General features: G+C 47.5%; 1 protein-coding gene across 2 annotated transcripts in view; it reads left to right on the top strand.

Annotated features, from left to right (window-relative positions):
- The window catches only part of Ptp36E (protein tyrosine phosphatase 36E), a 258,657-nt gene that overhangs the window by 21,938 nt on the left and 208,927 nt on the right, over positions 1–27,792 (top strand). Inside the window, exon 1 of one of the 2 annotated variants that reach the window (XM_075672824.1) lies at positions 20,523–20,640. The exons of the other annotated variant lie outside the window; for it this stretch is intronic. The gene's annotated coding sequence lies outside the window, so the exon portion shown is untranslated. Of the gene's footprint in view, positions 1–20,522; positions 20,641–27,792 lie in introns of those variants that run through there. 2 annotated transcript variants of the gene reach the window in all.

The following is a 27,792-nucleotide window of genomic DNA, read 5'->3' as shown; positions in this document are numbered from 1 at the left end:
GATTTGGTGCGTTGCGTCAAGCGTGCGTGATAGCGACGCGTGAATGCGACCACCCAGCCTAAGCAAACACCACAAGGCTAAACAAAGTTTACTAAGTTCTGTGAGGTACCAGCGAAATTAAATGGTTGGCGTGCGTAGAAGGCTCCGATTACTCCTATTTTTGAACATATGACGGTGAAAATGATAAAGCGTAAAAAAGGGCCAGTTCACGAACAAAAGTTTATCAGCGCAGGTGCCCTTGACATCCCTCGGAAGTTCAACACAGTCCAAACATGGCTTGCGAATGCGAACATAAAAGAAAAAAAAAACGTAAAAAGACATAAATTGGAGCAAAAGTAAGGATGGTCCAATAAGAACAAAAAAAAAGTTACATCCAGAAATGAGACGTTTTCCCGAAATGCGTTACCATAATCAGATTTAGTAGTTTCAGCGCACTCCCCCAGAAAACGTATTGATGCGTCTGCACCACTGTGTTGCTTTCTTTTCTTTCTTTTATGGTCGTAGACCATAGATTGTTGCATCGATGTTGGCCCTCTATTCAACGCGCATAGCGTTCTGCGAAGCTGCGCGAGATTTCCCAGTTGTTTGCTTCACAAGGACCCGCCCTTTAAAGACCGACCCTTTAGGGACCGGAACGACGACTGGCCCTTCATTGTCTACGTAGAGTGCAGGTGGGGCAGATGGCGCCACTAGTCAGCCGGATCGCACTGAGGCGCACCAGCAGCGCAGCGCGACAGCAAACACGATCGTTTCGTATACCTGCACAGCCGCGCCATTCGCAACGTGACGAGAGCAAATGATTTCTCGCTCTTCACAATGTGCGACCGCACATCGATTTCGACTCGCCCCGAGCAGCAGTGTATCCGCGGTGCATCGTTTTTCATTGCCACGATCGATGGCCGTTGCGTGTGACAGAAGGGAAACAAAAGGGCTCGATGGGGCGTCAACTGCTCTTTCCTTTTTTTTTTTTTACTTCATCCGCCCTCGTCAGCCCGTCGTGACAGCACTGCCGCGTGCAGTTAGCAGAACAGGACAGGAGGACGCAATTGTGCCGTCTGGTGAGCTAACGACGCAGCCTGCACTCAGAGGGGAAACGTATTCGTCCAGCGAGACTATAGCATGCAGCTTCAACGGTGGTATACTGGGCGCCCCACGTTGCTTGAGTCAAACTTAAAAATACATACCCGCCGCGGTTGCTTAGCGGCTATGGTGTTGGGTTACCAAGCACGAGGTCACGGGATCGAATCCCGGCCACGGCGGCCGCATTTCGATGGGGGCGAAATGCGAAAACGCCCGTGCGCTTAGAATCAGGTGCGCGTTAAAGAACCCCAGCTGGTCCAAATTATTCCGGAGCTCCTCGCTACGGTGGGCCTCGTAATCAGATCGGGGTGTTTGGCGCGTGTGTGTGTGAGAGAGAGAGAGAGAGAGAGAGAGAGAGAGAGAAATAAACTTTATTGTTAGACCAGGCTTCTTTAGCACAAAGGTGCGTGGCCTCCTCAGTCCAGGTAGCCATGGTTCGCTGCCGCCGCCCGAGCCCTGTTCACCAACCGCAGCTGGCTATCAGGGTCTTGCTTCACCAGCAGAGCCTCCCACTGGTCTTCCAATTATTCCTCTGAATCTGCTTCTTTCTGCATGTTATCGCCCGGTGGTGATGATGACGGTGGTGCTTATCGATTATTCCTGCACCCCAGCACCATATGGCGCAAGGTGTTGGGCGTGTCCGGTGGGCAGAACTTGCTGTCTCACCCGTAGGTGCCCGGATACATGGCGTGCAGCAGTGTTCCGTGCGGGTAGGTTCCAGCCTAGAGTCTTCTCCAGGTTACCGATTGTTCCCTGCTCGTAGTCTTATGCGCGGGCGGGTAGCGACGCGTCTGCTTCCTGTAGTGCGCCAAGGCATCCGAGTACTTCTTGGATATCCGTTCACCATCCTCGTCACAGTCGTTGGTCCGTGTTCTCTGCGTGTCGGGGGTGGCTCGGCGTGCGTGATCTCGAGCCGCGGCGTGCGCCACCTGGTTCCCCGCGAGACACTCGTGTCCCGGCGTCCAGAGGGTTTGTGCTGCTTCTATCTCGGTGTTTTTCAAGACCCGAAGTGAAACCAATAATTTATTTTAATTGAAATACTTTAAAGATGTGGAAATGCCACGTAGTGGGACAGATCCAACGTAACGTTGTTTGCCGTAGCTTGGAGATGTTCAGATTAATTTTCTTTTTTTGCATACCGCCTAAATATAAATTTAGTCTGAATTAATCAACCAACTTCTCATATATAATAACTAGATAAAATGTGGGAATGGGAAAATTGTAGAGTAACGTTAGAAACTCCCGTTACAGCTTTCTGTTGCTCAATACGTTCTACACAAAAGTGCTTTTCCAAGCATGAGAGAAGCCCGCGAGTACACGCAAAGTGCCTCGAGCGTTCAGTTGGGCGGCAATTTTTCGTTTTTTTTTCGCGGGCTTATTTTAGAGTTTTACTCTTGAGTGGATGCGAATTTTTCCCCTTTCATGATTTTTCCTATCAAACGCGGGCTTCTGCGGAACTGCTTTGTTTGTAACGTCTATTGTAGCGTGTATTGTGCGCAGGCGCTTGCACCATACCCTATATCCATTGAATGACCGCGAAAATTTTTGCTAAACGATTGTCCGAGCTGGAGAGATTATTGCGCGATAATTAATTGACCACGAAGTTTAGATAGCTCGAGGTGCCGTGCACATGAGTGAATGAAGGAGTCACGTTCCCAGTTAACTGACTTCACCTCCCCCGCAGTTAGTTTACCGTGATGCATCATGCGTTAGTGGGAAGGCATGCATTAATATACGCGCGTGTATTAATGCTGGTTAGATAATGAGTAATGGCAAAAGCGTTGGGCACCGTTTGAGCGTGGAAGGATGGAAGAGCGAAATAATGAACGGGCGACTGACTGGATGAGGGACGATGAGTGAATGACTACATGTGAATGGTCTGTGAGTAAATAAATAGGAGTGAATTACTATGAGTCAATGACTATGAGTCTTAGACAAAGCGCGAGCGATGGTGAGTGAGTTACAGTGAGTGAACAATTGGATGGATCTAAGAATGAAATGATGAACGATTGACTAAAGGAGTGGTATTAAGTAGATGAGGGAGTGAGCGAAATATACTGAGCGGCAAAGAGTGGACGACAGTTAACGATTGGCGATGAGCGTTGTCGAGTTAATGAGTGGGTAAATGTAAGAATGAAATATTGAGCGATTCAGACAAGTGAAATTGTGTGAATGACAACGAGGGAGCGACAATTAGTCATTGGAAATGAATTTCTGGTAATAATTGCGCGAATGAGCGAACGGATGAGTGAAGTAAGAAAAACGTAGAAGTGAGCGAAGAGAAGCGAGAGAAGAGAGATCAAAAGTTTTTCCTAGCATCACAAAGTGCTCAGAGGGGCAGAAAACAAAAGATTTCACGGGTGAATGAAGTAGTAAAACGTAAGGAATAGTGAAATATTGAGAGTACATGACAAAGTAGGTCTACTGGGTTTTATTAGAAGGTATCATGTACGCTTCGGTAAGGTTTTACGAGTGATTACAACTAGATTGTAATACTCCCACGTTTGTTCCGCAGCTTCATCATTCAAAGCACGCTATTCAAACTCAGCGAATGGGGATGTGCGAAGGAACTACCTTTGCTTTTAGTTCAGGATCTATTCAACTTAGTATAGGTATCTAGGACTGTTGACAATAAAACCTATTTCACTACTTCGTTTCTTTATTTTTTTGTCGATATAGTTCTCTTATCAGGCGAACACGATCGTTACCCACAAGGCCATTAAACATTTACGTGCCACCGCCCAACGCGAGAGCCCTATCGTCGGCCGCCTATTCAAATTCGCAATTATTTTAAGCGTTTCCCTTATCGAGCTACTTTCCCACCGCTTATAACCCGTACGATAAAACTTTACAGAAGAGCTTGAAAAGAAATAAAAGAGGTTTAGAGGGGAGACATACATATTTTAGAACCATCGGCAAGAAGAATCAGGAGTTATACGACGGAGCATGCTCCATTTCATTGCAGGCTCTTGCATTTTCAAGGCCTACATGGCTTGAATGTTTTTAAGCATGCTTGAGTACGCCCTCTAACACGTCCAGAATCGAGCTGTTGATTTTTTTCCAATGCCTGCTCGCGCGACGTCAGCGTAACACATTTACACAAAGACCAAAGCCTTCCTGTAAATCCTGCGATTGACCCGCTGCGGTGACTTTGCGGCCATGGTGTTGCGCTGCTAAGCGAAAGGTCGCGGGTTGGAATCCCGGCCGCAGCGGGCGCATTTCGACGGGGCCCACAAGCGCCAAAAGCGACCTTTTTCCCGCGCATTGGGAGCTCATTAAAGATCCCCCGCTGGTCAAAATTTATCCCGAGTTTCCCACTGCGGCGTGGCTCGTAATCAAATCGTTGTTTTGGCACGCGAAACCCAAGAATTCAATTGAGCCCGCAATTGATTTGCCTGTTTCATGGATTCTATCATTAATTACGTCGTAAAATCTCCGTTATCAAACCAACCCACCGTACCTCTAGCCGTATCAGTCTGCAGAGGCCAATGTACCCACCACGTACTCGAACAACGGCACTATAGCTACAGTGCTTATGTTTTTTTTTTTTGCACACACGGATGCCCAAATTAGAACAGTCATCCCGAGGACATCTTTGTTCATACTAACCACTCGCACTTCAACACCACCTTACTTACTTGTTAGTACCTTCGTCATACACGGCGCTCACGTGTACAGAAACCGGTCCTTGCGGAGCTATCGAGGTGTAAACAAACGAATGACACTACATTGCAGTCCTGCGAAGTGCCCAGCACGACCCCCTCCGACAGCGGTTGGCTGTCGAGGCAGGACACAGGGGCTGTCAACATGCACACAATCAACACACCTTGCACGTGCTGAGGGCAATCGCGTGGGTTGCGTGCATGGTCTAACACGTGCAGACTCGCTGCATAGCTGAGATTCCATAAACCCGGTGATTTTCGTTAAGTGGTGCACGTTGACGATGCGTGAACATCACTCCCTGTCTAGACAATCGCCGCAAGTCCCAACAGTAACAAAGCCCCGCTAGGCATCCGCGATTTTTTTTTTACTCTTATTTGTTTTCCCTGTTAGCTGTGCTAATTGAGCGTATCGATTTTTTTTTCTTACCAGCAAACACATGCAGCCAAGTTTCGTTTAATGCCGGTGAAATTTTAGGAGAAATTAGCAGCGTTTTAATTGAAGTTTATGGAATCCGTAAGGAAAAGAGAAATGAAAGTGTGAACAAACAATTGACCGATGTCTGTTCTGAGATCATTCCAGCATAAGAACGCTTGAGGCACCACGGTTTTGACGCCCGTGCTGAGAGAGCGGTGAATACACGGGAGTGACTAAATTGGACAAGCGTCGATCTCTAGTTAGAGCTAACGTATAATTAACGACGGCTGTCGCCCAATGGTTGGCAGCTCCTACGGATAACAACAACACCAGCTACGACGACAAGTTTTATTAAATTATCTGGCGTGTAGTTAGCGAGAAAACGTCGTCAGTAAATTTCGTGACCCTTCGGTCGCGACGCCCTGTTATCCACAATAGGGATCGGTCCCTTACGTGCCGACGCTTCTGGCGATATTTTGTCGGCCGCGATGGGGATGTAAGGTTGCTTAATGGTTTTGCAATCGTGTGTTAGAATTCTCCTTTGTTATTGCTTCTTTGTTGCTTCTTTTCCGTGCGTAGATAGCCGAAATCTCCGGGCGCTTTCTGGGGCAGGGCTGCTCTATGGCGCAGCTGGGTTCGTACCCCATTGTTGTTCGCCGTTGCCATCGTAACTCGTTTACTTCTGTTTCCTACACGAGGTATCGGGAAGCAGGGTCACCAGGAGGCGCTTTCGATCATTAGGGACAGAAAAGCGTTTCTAGCTTTTACATTTTATTTTTAGCGTTGAGCTCTTATCCTTAAGTGACCTCTGTTCCACTCGCAGACGCTTCGAGATGGAGTACGTGACTGTTGTGCCGTTCACTCGTTTTCACCACTGAATTTATTTCCTACACACATCTGAGAAACCCCTTCAGCTCTGCAATGCGTTGATTTCGTCTCGCGCTTTGATTCCACTGTAAGTGAACAATTTTAGTTTCGGTTGAAGCCAGCAACGAAACAGTTGCAAACACCTCCCATGTATATCCAAACTCATTCATTCATACAGTTTTTTTTCTTTCAGCTTCCGTCCGCTGCTTGGAAATCTTATACAAAAGCAGCGTTAGCGATTTGTTCGCGCTGAAATATCCGCACTCTGCGCATTGTGCTGTTCTTAAGCATTTTTCTTCTTTTGTCTTGTTCGGCTCTCCCCGCTTGTTTTTAATCGTTGCACCCTCCACGTCCGCAGCGACCTCTTTGTATTTTATTAAAGCGCCATAAGCAAAGAAATCCTTAAAGGCCCCTTACAAAGGAAAGTGGCGGCGTTCTTAGCGTCTTCTGCCGCGAGCAGCGGACAATGGATGCCTCGTCTGCAAGTCCTGGGCAAGCGTCCAAGAATCGGAGCTGCGCATCGTCTGGCACAATAGGAAAGGGGAGGTCAGAGTGCTGCGGAGGAATCGTCTGCTAGCCCACCGAACACTTCCGCTCGCTCAAATCCCCGTTCCTTCAACCACAGCCCTGCACCCTCGAACCACGGGCAGTCGCTTCGTCTTTCGTCCTTTTTTTCAATATTTCTGGCTGATAAATTCGCCTTGAGCGAGCGGCCCTTTCTTTCGTTATCAGCAGGAAACCGAGAAAGTTTTTTTTTTTCGTTTTTGCTTTGTGGGTACCAGGGTGGACCGCAGAAGAAGAGAAATACCGACGAACACGAGGGGTGAAGTGCGAGTCGAGCGAACTAATAAAAAAGAAAGGACAGACGACATTCGGGAGGAGACAAATGCGACCCGTCAACTTCTCGCTTAAAGGATCTTCGACATGCTTGTCTTTCTCTTTTGGAGGGAGGGGGGAGGAGTATCTTGAGGGGAGGGAAGGAAGGAAAAGGGAAGGAGGAAAGGCACGGAGGTTAACCAGTTTAGATTAACCGGTTTGATACCATACACATGGGAGAGGGATGGGGGCGATGAAATATGGGAAAGGGGAAGAGAGAGAGAGAGAGAGCACATAGCACAGCACACACACATCGTCCGTTAGAGTCCATCAATCTGGCATGGTACGTGATATCACTGTCACAGCCGCTTGTCCAGTCCCGTCTGTTTAAAAAACCGAAGTAGTCCCTTCGTCGCCTTTACCTGCGATGTCTTCTGTCGGCGGCATGTGAAAATCGTGTCGAGGGACAATGGTCTAGTGTCAAGGTGCGCTAGAACGGATGCCAGGGAATGTCGCTGAACATTATATTCAAGACAGTCGCACAGAATGTGTTCCAGCGTCTCCTTGCAAAGACAGGCATTGCAGAGAGCGTTGTCGGCCATTCCAATGCGAAATTGAGTACGACTTCGTGAAAGCCACCCCTGGCCATAAGCGATAAAGCAGAGTGGCCTCTCTTCGGCGGAGTCCAGTTGGCATAAAGAGATGCATCAAAGAGGGCAGGTGGTATTGACGGTTGCTCTGGTTGGTCTGGCTGTTTGGTGTGCACCATAGAGAGAGCGTGATCTCCTGTGCAAGCACTCGAAGTCTGCTAGCTGCGTCATTGAGGGGAGGGAAGATGGGGTATAGGAAGATGGGGAAGGGAAGATTGGGAAGAGGTGGGTGGTGCGGCTACCTAAAGAACAGCGATGTTCCGATACACATGCACTGCTTAAAGAAAGGAGACATTGAAGAATTTTGTCGTGGTTATTCGTAGCGTCGAATTTCGGTTGCTTGAGTTGCGAGAAAGAAAAGTCGACCCACGCCACACTGGTGCCCAGGTGTTGTTGCCAGAAGACTTATATCTACGTTAACCGAAATCCTACATTTGCGGCACCTTAAGAAAATTATGTGGTTTTTCGTGCCAAAAAAACACGATCTCACTATAAGGCACGCCGTAGAGGGGGACTGCGGATTACTTAGACCACCTGAGACTACTTAACGTGAACCTAAATCTAAGTAAAGGAGCGATTTTGCGTTTCGCCCCCATATACATGAGGCTGCCGCGGCCCACGTCGATGCCGCGATCTCATGTTGAGCAGCTCAACGTATTGGCCACAAGGGCCCCGCGGCCGATATACTCGGTGCACTTTATGCACATGATTCAAGGTGGGATCTCTGATCGCCATCAAGCCTGATCGTTAGATTAAAATTTTCGATCGTTTTTCCGTTCCTTAAAGCAAGCTCGCGGAAAGAACGACCGTATGGGGCCGCAGATTTCAATCGTCTTCAGTTTAAACGTTCTTGCGGGGCGCTACGTGTGACTGGGGTTATCAGTTTGACCCATGCATGACAGTGGATTGATTTAAAAAAAAAAAAAAACCTGGGTGAATCCAAGATGCTTTGCTTGCACTGACTTGGTAAGCTTCCGCTCCTGCTGCGGAAATTTTAAGAAAAAATTTAGAATTAAGAAACGCCAGTGTTGACCATTTCTTCTGCTTAGGCACAGGCGGGCATAGAGTTTCATACAAATACTAGAGGGAACTGTGGCGCGAGTCTTGCAGGTTTCCACGGGAGCAGCCAGCCAGCATCGGAACGATGGGTAGTACACCAATTTGCTTAAAATTCGTCCTTCTCGCTTTAAATGGCTTCGTGACTTTGCAAAGTGATCATTTTAAAGAAAGTGTACTGTCTGATCAATAATTAGGTAAGCATTATTAAAATTATCTGACGGTTGGACGCGAACACAAGATAAGCGGAACTATATACTGCAATAAGCAGCAATTACACGTGCTTGCAGTCTTATTACCTTCGTGCTTGCAGTCTTACGCCCCAAGCACGAAGGTCAGACAAATCCATGCATTAACCATAATTCCCATGGTGACTGAACGATCGCAGCGCCAGAGTTGCCTCTAGTGATTACAGGAAACTCCATGCAGGTGGGGACTAAGTATTGCAAGCCGAGCGAGTGGCGAGATGTTAGCCAGCGACACCTCACGGCAGCCCCTAACACAAAGAAGGGACAGTTAACGAACTTCCGGCGACAGCGAAACTATCTGCACCCATAAGGGGGGCGGGGGGGGATGTTAGCCGAGGGACAAACGACAGCACCCATAAAAGTACACTCGGTATGTTCCGTGGATACCTCATGCTGCGGAAAATAACACCCTCCAGGATAAATACGACGTCGGAACACCATTTTGCACCGGTACTTCTTGCTCAAAATTTTGAAAATGAGTGTACTCGTCAGCAGAACGCGCTTAGTGCACCATTTCAATAATGCCTGAGGGTGCTAAAAGGGTGCTTTTTGCGAAACGTACGCATTAGAGAACTTAATGGTGCCTTGGTACTTCAAGCTGGTATATTGCAATGAGGATTCATTTCCCAGTGGTTTGCGTCGAGTCACTGTTCGAGCACGTCATGTGGTCACAGCAGGCTATGGTTGTCATACATAGCGTTGCCGTTGGAGAAGTGGAGAGACCATGCCCTTTTAACGCGATAGCGTTAAGGAGCTCGTGTCGCAGAAAAGCCGGTGTCGTCGGCGTCGGTGTCGGCGTCGGCGTCCGCGGCGTTGGCCGTGAGCGATAAATCACGGCAGGCACTTCATAAATAAAAAGCAACTTCCAAGATGGGCTGGGTGGGAATCGAACCAGGGTCTCCGGTGTGTGAGACGGAGACGTTACCACTGAGCCACGAGTTTTTTTTTGTCTTTATTGCCTGTTTGCAGCACAAACCAAGAACACATTCAAATGCTAAAACATGTCAACCACACTTTGGCTAACATTATATATTAAAATCGCTTCAGCTTGATCAGTTCATCAAGAATAGCCACCCACTCGGGAGGCTCACTCTGGGCACGATATATTTCCCGAATATACGCGACACTTTCGATGAAGTTTATTCTCGCCGGACGGGTATCGACATCCGAGTGTCGCACTGCCATTCTCGTTTTCCACAGACTGTGGAGGCCAAGGAGCATAAACATATCGTACGGAACTCCTCCTTCGTTATCGGTTGGCAAATATCGAATACCAAGAGGTGTAATCGGTAGTTCTTTTTTAAGTGTACGTTGTAAGATATCCCAATGAAATGTTGGGTCCCAGCAATCGATGAAAACGTGTTCAATGGTCTCTGGCTTTTTACAAAGTAAGCAGTTTACTGTCCATGGCACATATATTCCTTTTTCGTCTAACCATGTTTTTACGGGTAGCGTGTTTGTGTGTAGCTTAAAGAAAAACGTTTTTTGAGAGGGTCTAACTGGCATTTTTTTCACCCGTTTAAGTACATCATCTCCTTGGCCTCCCCAGTTTACAGACCTGTACAATGGTATTGGCAACATTGTATCAACTAAGTCTTTATACAGTGTTTTTCTTGTCACAGAGCACAGATATTCCATGGAAAACCGCACACGCAACATACGAAGTGAATCAACCACTTCGCGCAGATATCCCCTAATACTTCCTCGATGCTTCAAAGCGGTACAAAAGCGCCTCTAGTGAACGCGGTGTTGCCTTAGAAACGAGCTGTTTCTAAGGCTCAGGCGTGCGTCGCTTGCTCAGGCGCACATTTCGTTGTCGCGCCGAACGCTGCGTTGCTCGACGCTCACCGCGTCCGATGCGGGGCGCGTAGTCGCTGCGCCGTAGCCCATTGTCTTCCACCCCTTGGCGGGTCGACGGGAACGCTGTCGCGTTCCACTCTTGAAGGCGAAGCTTAAGCGTCCTCCAATTTTTCTTTCCTTTCCTATCCGGCTTTTTTCCGTTTTATACCATGGTTCGTTTCAATTGTTTAAGCTCGGTGCTGTTTTGTGGATCAGCGGCCGAGTGTCAGCGAATCACAGTGGGTAGACCAGTCGCAGTTCTTCAGCCGCATGTTATGTCTGGCGTAGCATTCGACGACGGCCCAAAGTTATGCGCAACAAATCTCGCATTGTATCGCGCAGTAATAATTGGAACAAACATTCGGGGCGGGTTCATGCGGAGGGAACTATACTACCGATAAACGCACAACATGTATTGCGGAATTGAAGCGGCCCGCTCGTAATGAGGAGACGCGCACAGTTATTCTGTCCTCCTCTCTCCTTCCCGCCTTTAAGGGTGTTAATATGCCACTTGTCCCACAATTGTTTCAGCTTGGTGCCATATAGTGTATAGGTAAAACTGAGTGTGGCGTCAGCTTGTTCATAAGGTATAGTCGCTAGCGCTCTCTTTTAGGTGGTGTATTATTCCCCTGCGGTGCTGTAGACGGAGTGGCCGAGAGGTAACACTTCCGACTTGGAGTTCAAATTCCACTGTAGGGACACGTGTTTTTAACGCGATAGCGTTAAGGAGCTCGTGTCGCAGAAAAGCCGGTGTCGTCGGCGTCGGTGTCGGCGTCGGCGTCGGCGTCCGCGGCGTTGGCCGTGAGCGATAAATCAAGGCAGGCATTTCCTAAATAAAAAGCAACTTCCAAGATGGGCTGGGTGGGAATCGAACCAGGGTCTCCGGAGTGTGAGACGGAGACGTTACCACTGAGCCACGAGTTCGATGCTTCAAAGCGGTACAAAAGCGCCTCTAGTGAACGCGGTGTTGCCTTAGAAACGAGCTGTTTCTAAGGCTCAGGCGTGCGTCGCTTGCTCAGGCGCACATTTCGTTGTCGCGCCGAACGCTGCGTTGCTCGACGCTCACCGCGTCCGATGCGGGGCGCGTAGTCGCTGCGCCGTAGCCCATTGTCTTACACCCCTTGACGGGTCGACGGGAACGCTGTCGCGTTCCACTCTTGAAGGCGAAGCTTAAGCGTCCTCCAATTTTTTTTTCGCTTTATGTTTTTTATTGACTAGGAAAGTAGTACAGGATTACTTCGGTACGCGAGCTAAATCGAAGCTTACTATATATATATATATATATATATATATATATATATATATATATATATATATATATATATATATATATATATATATATATATATATATATATATATAGTACTCAAGGCGTACATTAGGGATACGCTAGTTATGCTTCGCCATTCGGAGACGAGATTGTTCGACAGCTGGATGTCCTAAGTTTGTGAGCAGCCTGCGCATATTCCTGGGTCAGCACCCAAAGTACCACCCGTACCATCGTCTATATGTCTTCCTTTCGTGTGCATCTTGATTTCCAGCAAAAAAAAAAAGACAGATATTTCCCCCAGGAAACATCGACTAGGCCTACAAACAATTCTGTTGGCTCATTGCCGCGAGACGCCAAGGGCCTTGAATTTTCAAATAAAATATAAACTATAATTCCATCGGCACAAGATAATAAGACGACTGAAACAAGAGCTGGTTTTGTTTTATTCGTTATAAAGACGTGTATGCTAAAGAAAACGAAAGCGTACAAATGAGCGAATATGAACAAACGAACAACTGAACCACAGTTACGATCACCCCTTGACCGAAGTCATATAGGGAGATGATTAGCGCAGTCGGGAGAGATCACTTAGGCTATAGTGTTAATCAGACCGCTATGTTATTGCTGTGGGAACGCGTGACAGGCAACACACGCGGTGACGACTGTGGTCATTTAATGTCCTCTGTCGTTCGTGTCGGGCACATATATCATTAAAAGGCGGGACATAGATTCTTGCTAACGCAACGATCGAAAAATAAACAGTTGTCGTTCACAAAATGCACTTGGTCCGTCCTCTTGGTTTATAGGCTAGGAAAAGCGCGTTTGTTTCCCTAATCAGTTCGATAGCTTTACGAAGAGTACAAGCTTGTTTCTGTTCAAAATTCGCGCATGATTGTGGCCGACATTTTCGGTGCAGATTACTTATTTAATTAGGCTAAAGGACGACTCAATAAAAACGCATCGATTTAGACAAATAACCTGTCCTTTAGAAACCCCATTTTGCTTCTTTCGCGCTAATGGGCTGATTAAGAGAAGAGAAAATGAAGGTCAAAATGTTATGTCTTTATTTCCGTGCCGGAACGGCACCGACGTTGCGTCAGTGTGACGTCAGGGACGTCAAAGTATCCTTTTATTATTTGGAGCGTACTGGTTCAGTAAATGTTGAATTGCGAAGGTCAGCCTACATCTGAAGTTCAGCCTATAGACTGCGTCGTGTTCTAAAAGAACACGACGCAGTCCATACTTACCGATAGACAATTAGCTAGGCCCAGAGCAAATGCCATTAAATTTTATTAAATGTTATGACGTCATGGTGAGTTGGTGCGGGAACTTCAACATGACGTCATCCCCCTTCTTTTGGTTCTCGTTTTTTTTTTTATGTTCTCCCGAGTCTCTTGTCAAGGTAGGAGTATTTCTTGTTGTTGTTGTTGTTGCAAACACTAATTTACTAATGCTGTTCAAACAATCATTTGATTTCGTGTCCTTTTAAGCTGCTTACCGGTTTTACCGGGCTATAGTTAAAGCAGAACTTTTTGAGTTTCGTGCTAGCTCGCTCGGCTATGAATAGAATCACATTTTTGTTATTTTTTTGCTAATGAGAGTTACAAATCGTCATTTAGATGCTTAGGGTGAGCCGTTTGGAAAGAACCTTTAAGTGTATTACTGCCTGCATATCTGACAGGCCGTGCCGACATGCGCGTTGACCAAAGAAGCAGACACGATGAGGAACGCACAGGAGTCGCGCTTGCAAGCAGTTATCGAATTTGACATTCAAAACTAAGTTACTGTCCCCAAGAAAAGATTCTTGCGCCTAATGTATGCGCTGGGACTTTTCCGAAGCCCATGCAGCTCCCGTAGCGGGAGACACCGATCGGTGCGCACGTTTAAAAGCTGGTTTTGCGGTGCGTCAAGGTCGCCCCAAGTGGCCACGAGAGCAGGTATTACGTAGATTTGCGCTGCACATGCTGCAGCTTCGCATTCTATGCGAGACACTGCGGTGACTCTGAAAACTATTAGATATGTACGGGACTCTCAGAAAGGCAGTTTCGTTGAGATTATAGGTCAGAGATGTACCGAGGCGAACCACCGTCGCACAGATACAGTCATCACAGTCGCGGGGTGGCTTCGAATTATAAATGTAGTGCGGCTCGCGAAAAAAAAAGGAAGATGTATGGCTACATGGAGCGATAACTTTGTAGTCTTAGGCATACATGGGTGCTTTGTAACTCGTGGTATTGAATACATTCGCTCGTGTTTCCTCCTTCTCTATCGCCACCTCTTCCTCCCCCTCCACATCACCACCACCACCACCACCACCACCACCACCACCACCACCACCACCACCACCACCACCACCACCACCACCACCACCACCATCATCATCATCATCATGATCATCATCATTTTCGTCGTCTTCGTCGTCGTCGTCGTCACTTATTAAAAGAAAGGATCACACAGAAGTGTGGCCAAAATCTGGTCCGGATTCGCAAAAAGCTCTTACGCTAGAATTGTTTGTAGAAGCAAATTCGAGCCAGTCCTGGCGCCAGACATATCGTTATCGAAGGCGGCCTACCAGTGGCAAATAAAACCTACGAACGAAGAGTTCTGTGAATTCGCGCCCTGGATCCCTATCGAAGGACTATTTGGGTTCCATTTAATATTTACACTGAGAAAAAAGACCAACGGAGCCTAAAATGGGTGTACGCTAGAATATTAGAGTGCAGCGAAAAGGAAACCAAAGTTGGGAATTACGGGGAAGTGTTGAAAAAATATTTTAAAGAAAAACATAGAAGTTGGTCATCTTTAAGGTCATCAGGAAGATCGCTTCAGATAGCAGATCCAGCGCTACAAGATTTTATATTCCTGTGTGCACTTTGAAAAGAAATCAAAGAAGGAACGTTGCCTGCTTTTTGCCGCCTGTTGGGCATGTCGTAACCGTTTCTGGAAGCTTATACCTTCGAATGTTTTCCCTAGACGCGACGCCGCGCAAAAAAAAGTTGCTATCCATAAAAACAGTTTTTTCTTCTTTCTTTTTGTGCCCTCGTCTTAATACGACATTCTGAGTGAGCTTTCTTTTGAGCTTGACTCGCGCAACAAAAATCAACAGAAACTTAAATCCGAGACTCAATAGCTTACTTTTTTTTAACTTACTACGTGAACGAACCAACAAGGACAAATAAGAAAGACGTAACACGTTCTCTTCTTGGTCCTTGTTGGTTTCTTTCGCGCTGTAAATAAAGATGCAGTTGAACCGACTCGCTCAGCTGGCTACCGTACTTCCATAGCTTTGGCACCGCCATAGATGAGCATCTCCCGGCATTGCTGCCAGGACGGCAGGTGGGCGTACACACATGCGTTGTTCGTTTCCGGAACCACATTTCCGCGGGCCAGCACAATCCCACTTCCCCCAAATCTTAACAGTTTCCATGGGCTGTAGTTTTTAGCTCCGTAACTCGGTATTCGAGCGGGCGTGACTGGCTGCGGCGCGTCCCTCGTTAGTTGCTAGTTTTCAGTGGACAAAATAAAGTCTTACGCAGGGCATGCCTTGAAATCCTGTTATACGTTCCCAAGTTCGCCGACCGTCGTTCAGCTACACTCTCATTTCGTGTGTCCTGTATAGCTGCTCTGGCGATAACAGTTTCCCCTCTTCTCTGAAAAAGGGGCGCAAGATGTTTGACCTCTCGCTCTGATCCGCGGCTTTCCACCGAGGCCGTTGCCAGGGGGCATCCTATGCGCACTTACTTTTTTTTTTTTTACAGCGCCCTCGGTTAAAACAGCGTTCGTGTATGGTCGGCGTCAAACGAAACGCGGAAAGCGCAGCACGTGATCGAAGCGTGGAGGAAGGTAGAGTGCGTGGTGTCGGCCAGTCGTCACCGGGGACACGCGCGGGCATCCAGGTTAATAGCCCTTCGCAGTGCGAGGACGCTGGGCCTGCTGCGAATAGTTCTGCTTCCGTTTTCTTTCATTTTTTCTCGCCTTCAGTTCGAAGAGAACGGAAGCGAGCATGTTCGCACCCCGAGGGCGGATCGTTTGTGGGCGCCTTCCTCTGGTGGTGTATTGGTCACGCGCTCCGCTGTCATTCGACGCAGGCTCTATAGGCTTTTCGAACTCAGTAGCTGAACGCGCGCGAATGTCGGGACTGAGGAAAACGTGCGGCGCAACTTTCCCTCGCCTCTTTGGCTCTGCATCTTCCAACATGTGCTGGGCTATGTGCGCACCTAATTTGCTCTCTCCGGCTAACTCCGCTCTAGATTTCCGAACCTGTAACGTTTACTCTCATCTTAGGATATTCTTCTTCTTCTTCTTCTTCCTCTTCTTCTTCTTCTACTTCTTCTTCTTCTTCTTCTTCTTCTTCTTCTTCTTCTTCTTCTTCTTCTTCTTCTTCTTCTTCTTATTATTATTATTATTATTGTTATTGTTATTATTATTATTATTATTATTATTATTATTATTATTATTATTATTACGTAACGAGCCTTCACCAACGCCGTCATCGTTACGGGGTGACGATATCAGTCTTCCGTTTTTTTCCTTTCAATGAAACAAAAGTAAATCTCGATCAGTAGCAGATCCCGTGCAGATCCCATTGCGCATGTTGGAATCTACGTGGAACGAATGCTTCCTGAAGTGATTAAATTAAACGCCATAAATACTGTTCATCGTCTGAGACGCGTTTTGCCGCGCAGCGATTACGCGCCTCAAATCAGCGAGGCGCCGCGACTCACGTGTCCCAACCCGATCCACGTGACCCACGGGACAGCGCTTCACACTGTCCAGTTTTCGTTACGCCGTCGCCGGGATGAGCCCAGTTGGTCATTGCACTATCTCTGTGATCAGCCCGCGTTAAAGACGAGCCAAATGGCCCGGGGAAGACGGAATGGAAGGCGTTGCTTTACCTGATGCATCGATATCGTCGTCACCTGAACACCGCCTACGGGAACCGCTTACGGTGCCGCTTCCGTCAAGTGACAAGTCCACAATGCAACGACTGTGGCTCAATTGAAACCGTGGAGCAGACCCCGTTTGAGTGTCGAGCGTGTGCCGACGAGCGTGCGTTCTATGAACATTGCATGCGTTCGCTTTAACAGACGCCTTTGTCATTTGACTCTGTCTCAGGTCTTTTAGCCTGCCCCACATAACAGAGGCATGCGGCGAACTTTTTATTCACATACTTAGAAAACATTGGTCAACTCGACAAACTTTAGTTCTGCTCTGTCACCCTCATGCACCTTTCACACAGCGAATTGTGCCAGCTCATTGTGGGACGGTGCATACACTGATGGGCTTTACCGTAGCATGCCGTTGCCCGTGAGTCAGAAAACTCTGTGCCCATTTTTTGAAAACTTATTCCTTTTTCTGCGCCTCTCTCCTCTCTTTCTCTCCCCAATTCCTTTCCCCACGCAGAGTAGCATGTCAGCGATGTCTGTACGCCGGCTAAAGTCTCTGCCATTTATTAAAAGGCTCTCTCTCTCTCTCTCTCTCTCTCTCTCTCTCTCTCTCATCGATTGCCCTTATTGAAACAGCTGGCACTATAGCGTCAATGGGGGAGCGGGTGAAGGAAGACAGGAAAGGAGAAGAGAAAAACACTTCTCATCCGGCTGTCGACACCGGTTAAATTTTCTTCCTTTAAGATTATTATTTTTAGTACGTTTCGATTCAGGCTACGTCATTATTCTTCTTGCATCTGTCGCATGGCATTTGTCAGTTCTCGCTAACTCGCAGGTGAAATTTACTTGCTATATTTATTTGCTTTTATCCACCCGACTATTGGCATACCACCCCTAGTGGGTATAGAAGCCACAACAAGTACAAAGGGGAACGACAACCACCGGACGCGCGAATTTTCACAAGGAGATTAGCGTCCTTCTGGCCTGCAGTTGGTTCCTGGTTGTGACTCACTCTCTAGCAGAGGCGATTCGTGAATGCAAGGGCTCATTCACACCGAAGACTTAAGGGAGCCGCGTTACCGATTGCAAATGGCGGCCGAAAAAGCGACTCCAGGCGACCGATGTGGACACCGGCGAGGGCGACCGCGGCCAGGGGCGCCACGCCGAAATGAATCGTGACTAATGCCGTTCACGTCCGCTCACAATGCCATCGCCACGTTAAATAAGCGCCAGCGCATACAGACGTCCCGGTCCGGCGCATGTGATTGGTTGAGAAGCTTTGCGACTGAAGTTACGCGACAGCAAAATGTAGTAGTGAGTGACTCACTCAACACAATCGCTTTCTCGAGAGAGAGAGAGAGAAATAAACGGAGCATTTTGGGCTGCAGTCGCTCGCTCCTTAATTTTTTTTTTCAGTCGCGCGACCGCAGCCGCAAAGCTCCTGAACCAATCAGATGTGCAAGAGCAGGACGTCTGTATACGCTGATACTTATTTTACGGGGCGACGCAATTGTGAGTAGATCTCGACTGGCCGGTCGCACTCACTGCAGCGGCCGCCTCCAGGGGCTTTTCGGTCGCCAGTCGCAAATAGTCGCGCGGCCTCCTCCACTGTCCGGTGTGATTCGTGTACCGCGTGGCTTTCTCAAAGTGAACTTCGTGACAGTCCAAGAAATTGCCAATAACAGATCGAGGATTCATAGAATGATGTATTTCTCTCTCTCGCTTTCCCTTTACTATAAGTCACATAGCGTCTACAAGTGCAAATTGTATCGTGCAAGTCCTCGTCTACACTGAATTTTAAGTAGATAAATGATGTGTGAAATACAAAAAAAAAAAAGATGAATTCTGAGATTTCACGTGCCAAAACTACGATTTCGTGATGTGGGCACGTCGTGGTGGGCGACTCCGGATTAATTCTGACCCCCCTGGGATTCCTTAACGTGCCCCCAATGCACGGGACAGGCGTTTGTTACTTTCGCCCCAATCGAAATTGATTGTTCGTTGATCCCGCGACCTCGTGCTTAGCAGCGCAATACCAGAGTCGCTAAGCCACCGTGGCGGCGGCTGTATAGGTGATTTGTGCATGCTAGGATGATACTAGCGCGACGTAGGCACGCATCATATAACGTCTGCAGTAGCGACATCATATCATATACATCATCATATACATCACATCATACATCACATACATACATCACATACATCACATCATCATACATCATCATATACATCATACATCATCATCATACATCACATCATATAACGTCTGCAGAGAGCGGGCGTGTCGCATCTCGAACTCGGAGCACAGGTGTCAAAGCGACTGGGCGCCACGTGGTGTCACTGTTCGTCTCACGCTATGCTTGGTTACGCTGCGGGCCGGGGTTTCCAACTGAACATGGTGTACTACGTCCACTCGGTTATCAGCTGGAAATGACGCTGCCAAGGCTTCTCACTTTGGCCTCGTCAGCCAACTCTGACTATTTATTGTGGTGAGCGTTAGAACATGCTAACTCTGTCGCTACCAACGCATACTTTGTTGTCCACTTGGTGACTACAAGTGAGTTACAGAGCATTGAACTAATCGATACTGTTTACGCCGCCGCTTGTGAGCTGCCTTCTCCGAGTCGACAGTTTGGGAACGCAGCGCAGTCAAATTCGAGTTTTATTGCTCCAACCTTCAGGGCCAGGCAGTGCGCCTCCCTGGGAGGAAACAAAATTTGGTGTACTTATACGCCCTCTGTAACTTTACGAACAACGGTGCAGTGAACCTACAGTGCAGGGAATGAACGAGAAGACGGGGTACTCGATGCTAGGCGCGATGTTTCCCTGCCTGCGGGAAACATGGCATGCCAGAATCGAGTCGGCGCTGGGAGCTTTACGTAGAAAGTGACCGTATTTTTCGAATCGGGGACTTCCGAGTGAGGGAGTCAGCATCTATATTTAAGAAGTGAACGCGAGTAAAAAAGAAACATCGTGGCGCTAGCTTAATTTCCCATATAACGCAATTCTGCACAGAGTACAATTTATTAAGAAATGAGAGTCGTATTACTGGCGGTAGTTGAGCCTTTCGGACGTTGGGATTAAAACACTCGGCCTTTGCTATTTTGACATTATCTCTTAATCTCGGAAACAACTGGTTCTTGAGCTACGACTTCGGTCTTCGGAATTGCAGATTTTACGCCGCTGAATGCTCTTCCTTTTCTGAGCTTCTTTTTTTTTTGTAGTACGTGTACGCGAGGTATCGTATGCTTTAGGCAATTCATCTCAAGTGGGACAGAAAGAGGAACCGTTGAGAGAGTCCATGAAACAAGGAAACAAATTCACGGGACAGGCCTGAAAACGGGAAGCGACGGGCGGCCAGCAGAACACACGGAGCGTCGTCTGCACCCCTCCCTCGAAAAAGAGGGTTACCGGGAGGAACAGGGAGTGTGGAGAGTACATATTTTTCTTCTCCGGGACGCTGGACGTACGAAGCGAGGGAAGCTTCGGATGTTTGGAAAAAGAGGAAGCACCTCCGACCGCCTCCCGTATACGAGAGCCTCCCATTTTTCCCCCGTTCTCTCCAGAACATACGGAGTAGAGCAACGCGCCGAACGTGGGGGAGAGACATAAAAAAATGGGGAAAGGGGGGAGCATCCGCGAGCCCTTCTTCCCTCGCGCGTCGTCTGCTCGGCGGTCCCGCGAGGAAGCAGACGATGCGAGCCTGCAGAAGCGGGCGCGGCAATGCTGCTGTATCGACGCAGGCGCCGCCGCTGTGACGGCCGCTTTGCTCTGCCTCTTCTACGGTCTCTGCCGCCGGATTTCGCTGCAACCGACGACGACGTCGTCTTCGTGGCCTCGACGCCGCTATGGTGAGTCGTCTGTCCTCTTTCGTACTTGTTTTTAACTTAATCGGACAGCCTTCTCACGTGACCCGACGATCGCGAACGACTTCGGCTGCGTCGTGGCATCTTTACGGTGCACTCCCCGTTTTCCGTGCGGCGAAAGCTGGTGCCCATTCGTAGCTGTGCCTGGGCAGCGCGAGGTAACGCTGAGAAAAGAAGACACGCGAAGAAAATGTAGGGGACATCTGGCTGAGCCAGGCATGTACTTGCATCTAGGAATCTGCACCAAGTTGCCGACTTTTTTTATCATTCTGCTGGTGCCTATTGGAGAGACCTCGCCCCCTTGTCGTGCGCATGCGGTTCTTTTTTTTGTTATTCCCCGCTGGTATTGTCCGATGGGACAACGCTCGATCATGCGACATCTATATGCGAACGCGCCTCTTAGCAATTACGATGTTTATGCCGGAGAGATGCGTATGAGCGGAAGCTTACGGGCTTTTGTTGTTGCGTACCGTCGGACCGTACGCTGCCTCGCAAGGCGGCAGACAGCCGTGGGATGATTTGCAGGAGATGCTGCGGAGTCACTGCACTGAACACTTGCACGGTTGCGAGACGCGAGCGGTGTACGTGCGTAATATACGTTCCCTGTCACAATCGAACGAGCTTGAAGTCGCACCGTTAATTAGCTGTGCACTGCGGAACAGAGGATCTACTTTAGTAAGGATCCCGTATGTATCGATAGCACGTGTTTCGAGAAGTCGTCCGCTAAAGGAAAGGCGCAATTAGCGAAGACGTTCATGCAAAAGTGTCGATATTGACGACGCACATTCAGAAACGAGTACACGCGGATAGTGTGCAAATTGCAAAATGGCGAAGCACGGCTTTAAATTATTCAAATCTGTGCTCGACGACTGTGTAAACGCGTCTGCTACCGCGCGAACTTCAACCATATGCTGCAAGACGACGCCTATATTCGCTGTGATAGCAAGCTGGAGCGTGCTTTCCATGCTTCGAGACACGGCCCATAATGTGCTCGAACAACAATTCTGGAAATATCGTATTCTGCTTTCACTTAAAAAAAAACATGTTCTTACGAAAGCTGAGTAATATTTTCGCACGAGCCGTAGCGGTCAAAAATATCGAAATTTCGCTGCGGATTGGTTGGTGAGTTGTTCATTTTCGTTTCTGGATAATCTCCAACTTTCGCAAATAATCTTTTTTTTTCCATTGATTTGTAATGATAATGGAAATGTTGTGGATAATTGTGTCGCCGGCTTCTCTACAACAACTTTAAACTGCATAAATGAGGGGATTGTAGTAGATGAAGTGTACGTCCTTACAGCTGTTAAAGGGGCATCTGACACGATATTTTCGACTATTCACTTTATTTCGTGAAATGAAGGTCTTGGACCTCTGAACTTTAGAAGAAAAAGATGACAAGCCCAGGAGAGCCGCAAATAATTTAATACGATAGCTTTTCTATCACTAACGTCAATTTCGTCTCTACCGTGCCGGCACGTGACAATGCGGCATTTCTTCTTTGATACAGTAATTCTTCTTCGGTAGGTGTCACGCGAAAGCCGAACATTGCGACGTCGCTGAGCTCGGTTGTCTGGCATGCTGGTGGTATTCGCTGTGGCGGTCGGTATAGCAGCATGGCGAATGACAAAAGCGAGAGTCGAAACTTCGTTATGTCCTGCTTTTCAGTGACAACATACTATGTCGCAATGCCATGACGCAGTAGAAACGAAACTGAACTTGGCAGTGTAGAAAAGCTTTTATATTGAATTATTTAGGGCGCTGTGAGGCTTGTCAGTATTTTTGCAGGGGATCAGAGGTACCGCACCGCCGCTTAAAGCGTGGAGAAAAAAAAAAATAAACGGAAGAATATGGTGCCGGCATGCCTTTATAAGCAGATCGCTAACTCAATCGGAGCAGTAATTTCCAATAGCAGTAAAGAACATGACAAAACTAGAGTAACATAGGAGTTTCTACATAGTAAGAAATGGGAAGCGAATTAAACAGTCTTCTAGCGTACACAAACAGACACTATCGATGAAAAAAAGAAAAAAAGGAGAAGAAAGAGAAATAAAATGAAATCGGAAACAGACAGAAGGTAAGGAGAAGGAAATTACATTTATTAGTCCTACAGGAACTAAGGCCCCAGTTAGAGCCTCGATTGTTTGGTGGGTTCAGGCCTCCTTGCCCAGCACATTCATGAGGCGCTGCACCAGAAACGGCCACCGTACTTTTTCAGAACGACCATGGGGAGGGGGGTGGGCCCACTCTTACCAGCAGCTGGGACGCTTGTTTGGAAGTAACCTTCTGAAAGTGGCGGTCACTAGGTGCTCCCACAGAGGTTGCAGTGGAAGTATTGGCTCTGCGGTCTTTGCAAATTGGGCAGCCTGAAAAAAAAATCCCTGTCAGTTTAGCGTGTATATACTGCTGCGTGCTCAGCAATGTTCATGCTTTTTCATGTAACGTAGGCGTCCACTCTTGAATGTGCGTACACTCTCAAACAAATGTACACCCTTTGAGGTGCATATATGCCACAGAATAATAATCGTCATCTGTCTTGCTTGCGTTTCGTTTCTTGAAAACGCTGTGCTGACTACTTTCCTGTCGACAATGCTCTGTCATGCTGATAACGCGCGTGCCGTTCGTGACTTGGAAGTACCGGGCTCGCCGCGTTAAAGAAAGGAAATACGGACAAGACAGATGACGGTTGTTGTGTGGCAAAAGCGTGTAATTTTGCTTAAGAGTGTAGGGACGCGGAATCGCACTGGTCGCGCGTTACCACGCGTACTGAAGCGTCGGACATCATCGAAGCCGTACACGCACAAACAGGAACTCTCATTTGGGATGACGCAATAAGAACAACAGTTTTCATTCGTCAAAAACGAAAAAAGTAGCGTGTGCGCCTGCGCAGTACGTACGAAACTAAGCAGTTAGAACAGAACACGAAATGTTGAAGTCGAGAGTACGACGGAAAAAAAGCCCGTCTGGTCGGGATGATGCATACTTAAAAGGAAGGGGTCCGGACACCGACCAATATGGTTTAAAATAGGTATTTACGTTGCGAACAAGGCTCCCGTGGGGAAGCCGAAACGTAAATAACAATTTTAAACCATTTTCGTCGGTGTCCGGACCTCTTCCTTTTAAGTACACTAAATGTTCAGTTCATATGCCCTCGAAGTTTGTTTTCCCCATATTTCTCACACATTCACAAGGAATAACTTTAAAATTTTCGGTATGTATTGTTATCTGTATGGAACGTGGAGTCCATGCGGAATATGAGAACATCAGCTGTTTCATATCTAGCATATGTTTGGAAACCACCGATACCGCCAGTTAGCGCGCGCGCGCACACACACACACACACACACACACACACACACACACACACACACACACACACACACACACACACACACACACACACACAAACACACACAACGTATATATATATATATATATATATATATATATATATATATATACATATATATAATGATCGGATATACGTGACCGGATTTTCGCACACACACTTTTTTCCGCTTCGACACTCGTAACGCATTCAAGGAGGCGTGGCTTAGAGGCAGCATCCTTCAGCTGGCAGTGCGTATAGGTCCGGAGACGGAATCGCAGCAGGTCACTGCGACTGCTTTTTCTTTTTTATTTCTGTCACGACAATGTTCTGGCCAAGCACTCACAAATTCCAGCAGCGGATGCCAAGCGGAACCTGCGGACAATCAAAAACGGCTAGGGGAAAGAGCCCACAACAATCTGCCACTTTAAAAAGAAGTGACCGTTGACCGCGGCGATCAAGATCAAGGGAGTTCTTCACTCGCGGCCGAGAAAGTGGATTGTTTATTTTTCTTTAGCGATTTCACTCTCACTGTCCGTGCGTGACGTAAGCTCTTTTGAGAAAGAAAACTAAGCGATTTTACGATGTCGGGCTTGCAGCATGATTGCGTAATCGCGTACACGACGCCGGTTTTGTCTCGCGGGTAAAAAGGACAACGACAGATGTTCGACGTGTCGAGGCTAATTGAGGGCAACTGCCACATAAAAACCACAAGCTTTCAGGCCCACGACCGTATGACATTCAGTGGAGTGACGCAACCTAAACGGCACATCGCTGAGGGTCTGTTTGTCATCTCTTGACGTGTCTTTGAGGAAGTAATGACCTGCTCGCTCTCCGAATCCAGATGACGCAAAAAACGAGGTCGCCGAATACTTATTCTGTCGAAGCTAACAGGGTGATTAGTCCGAGTCCTTATAAGTGCTTCGTTCTATTCCCTTTTTTGTTGATATTTTTCGTAAGCACTTGCGTAATTCATGACCACCTCTCATTTCGCTTGTTAGCTCATCACGAAGGCACCTTGTCGGCTTCGTAATCATCTTTTGATTTTTTTTGGGGGGGTAGGATTTGTCGCAAATTTATTGGGGAAAAAAGAATCAAGCAAGAAGTTGTAACTCTGCCACGCGCATTAACTGCAGCAGTGCCTCGACAAACTTACTGTTCGTCACCGAACGAGAGTATTCTTGCGGCACGTCCGGCCTATATTAAGACCTTAAGCCTGTTCGCCTGCCTCTCAGGGCGCACGTGCAGTAAGTGTCGAGCCTCTGACGTTGTCTCAGGAGACGAGCTCTTTGGGTGCGTCCTTTAGTCAACTTTGGTCGATCCCGAAGCCCACGCGACGAATAGAGCAAGTCACACTTCAGCCCGAAGCCTCTGAAGACGTACTTCCTGCTCCCTAGTAAGCTCACGTGGAAGGAAACTGACGCAAGGGGGGGAAGGGGTGGTATTACGGCACGGGTGTTCCGCAGAAGGTTAGGCGAATAATCGGATTGCCGCGCTCTCCGTCATAATAATAAAGTGTTGGTTCGTAAATTCGTAGTATGGTGCGTTGGATGTAGCCCCCCTCTTTTTTTTTTTTAAATCGCCGTGAGCTGTAGTTTAATCTCAGTATGAGGGGGATGGCCTGACGATGACGACGCAGGGACACAATGCCGAAAGAATGAACGGGACGGTCGGGAGTGTCGTCAAATTCAGTTTCGAACTGTTAACTGCTGTCGCAATGAAACTTTTTTTTCGTTGATGGAATTGCAGGAGAGCGTCATGAAAGCGCAGCGGCTGCTTCATCCGAGGGGCGGCTGTGGCATCCACTTTCTTGTTAGCGTGTCGCGGTGTCTATCCTGAGGCGAATGAGGGTGTAGTTAGAATTTCCCGAGACCTTTGTGCTTTAGAGATGGCGAAGAAAAAAAAAGCTAACGAATCTGCGGTAAGAAAAAAAAAACTGTAAAAGATTAAAAGACGACTAGAGTATTGGCGGCGTGAAGGCAGTGTATACACGGAATCCAAGGATATTTTTTCCTCGTTTTCTTGCTCTTGCGTGGGTTGTGGAAAAAATGCTATGCGGATTTTTGTATTAGCTCTACTATGTGCATGTATTCTCATGTGTCTTCTGCGAAATAACTGTAATGTATTTATCCTGATATATTAATTCTTTCATGTACAGGCAGTTCTCCGCTAACATCTTGGCTGTCGTTTTAACGTGTTACGCTAACGTATATTTTTACATATCTAATAAAGTGATTGATTGATTGATTGGTATATTTATTTATTGATTGATTGATTGATATTTAGGTTAACACATTTTTTTCTTCAGGTTCTGCGGTGTGTCAACACGAGCCACGGGTCTTGTGGGCCCATAATAAACGCGGAAGGAAAGTAAGAAAAAAAACAGGAAGCATTTTTTGGGGGAGGGGAGGGGGGGGGGGGGGTGTCAGCTACCACCGCGTCCTACAGCGCGCGCACATAGTATCCGTCTAATATCCCCACGCAACAGTGGAGACGCGTTTCGAACGCACCGCCTATAGTTTCATCCACGAGAAGCATTTCGAACGTGGCTAAATTTACTCACGGCCGAAACACGCAGTGCCTCTCAAACGCCCAGCTTTCGCTTATCAGTGCTTGTGTTAGTCATACACCTGCAATTCCTCGAATGCCACTCGGTTCGCGCTTTCTCCCTGCAATTCGCTTTGCTAATGGGCGCTGCCATTTTTTACCTGGAAATCTATTCGATGTTAGTTTTGTTGCCGTAGCGACTGTCCTTGGCCATTCGGCATCCTTGTTGGGCGCGAGGAACGAATAATTCAGTTTGCAGGCGCGGTGTCCACGTGCGCGAGCGTGCATTAGGTGTCGCGGCGATCGCGCGAGACGCCCAGATGTCGTCGCAGATTCCCAATGCCCTGAGCGAGGGAACTTCATTTCCTTTGTTAACGCTTGTCTTACTACTGGCGCTAACCAGTTCGGGGGGAAGGCGGGACGTCTTTACGATGACCGCGGCAAAAAAAAAAAGAAAAAAGAAAAGAGGACGGTCCATGCCGTTCTCGACATGACCGGGAGCACCGTCCTAAGACGATGACCCATTTATGAATGATATGCGTCGCCGATTGGAATCGAAACGCAGAGACGCTTGTGTGCCGAATATTGCCGGGTGCGATTTTGACCATCTGGGCCATTATCATAGTCACGTGGAAATAGCCTATAGCGAGCGTCACTACACTTCGTCACAATAATAAACAACCCCACGTGGTGAATAGTAATTCGGAGTCAATCGTGGCGTCACTCATAGCGGTTTTTGTTGTTGTAAATGGGCGTTACAATCTATCTATCTATCTATCTATCTATCTATCTATCTATCTATCTATCTATCTATCTATCTATCTATCTATCTATCTATCTATCTATCTATCTATCTATCTATCTATCTATCTATCTATCATATAGCTTCCGTTGCTTTAGTTTGGCGGTAAGGTCAACGAATGATCAATCAATCAATCAATCAATCAATCAATCAATCAATCAATCAATCAATCATGAACTTTTGGAATCTTAACCACTTAGAAAGTTTACGTTCATGTGTTGCGAAAAAGTGAGGAATAATATGCGCCACTCACGGTCCAAAAAAAAAAAAAAAGAGAAAAATGCCATAACGGAGCAGCATGACTTTTGCAGCTCCTGGCGCGTTTGTCCTTTGTCAGCAAGATCACTTCAGATCCCACGGTGCTCTAAATGTCACGAAATGCCACATAATATCGCAAACTACAGCGTTTCTTGGCATTCCCCGTGTGCTCGCACTGAGGCAAAATTAAAATTTTTAATTTCAG

Source organism: Dermacentor variabilis, chromosome 10, assembly GCF_050947875.1.
Source record: "Dermacentor variabilis isolate Ectoservices chromosome 10, ASM5094787v1, whole genome shotgun sequence".
NCBI lineage: Eukaryota > Metazoa > Arthropoda > Arachnida > Ixodida > Ixodidae > Dermacentor > Dermacentor variabilis.
The sequence above is the reverse complement of the archived record's forward strand: the minus strand, read 5'-3'. Positions and strand labels throughout refer to the sequence as shown.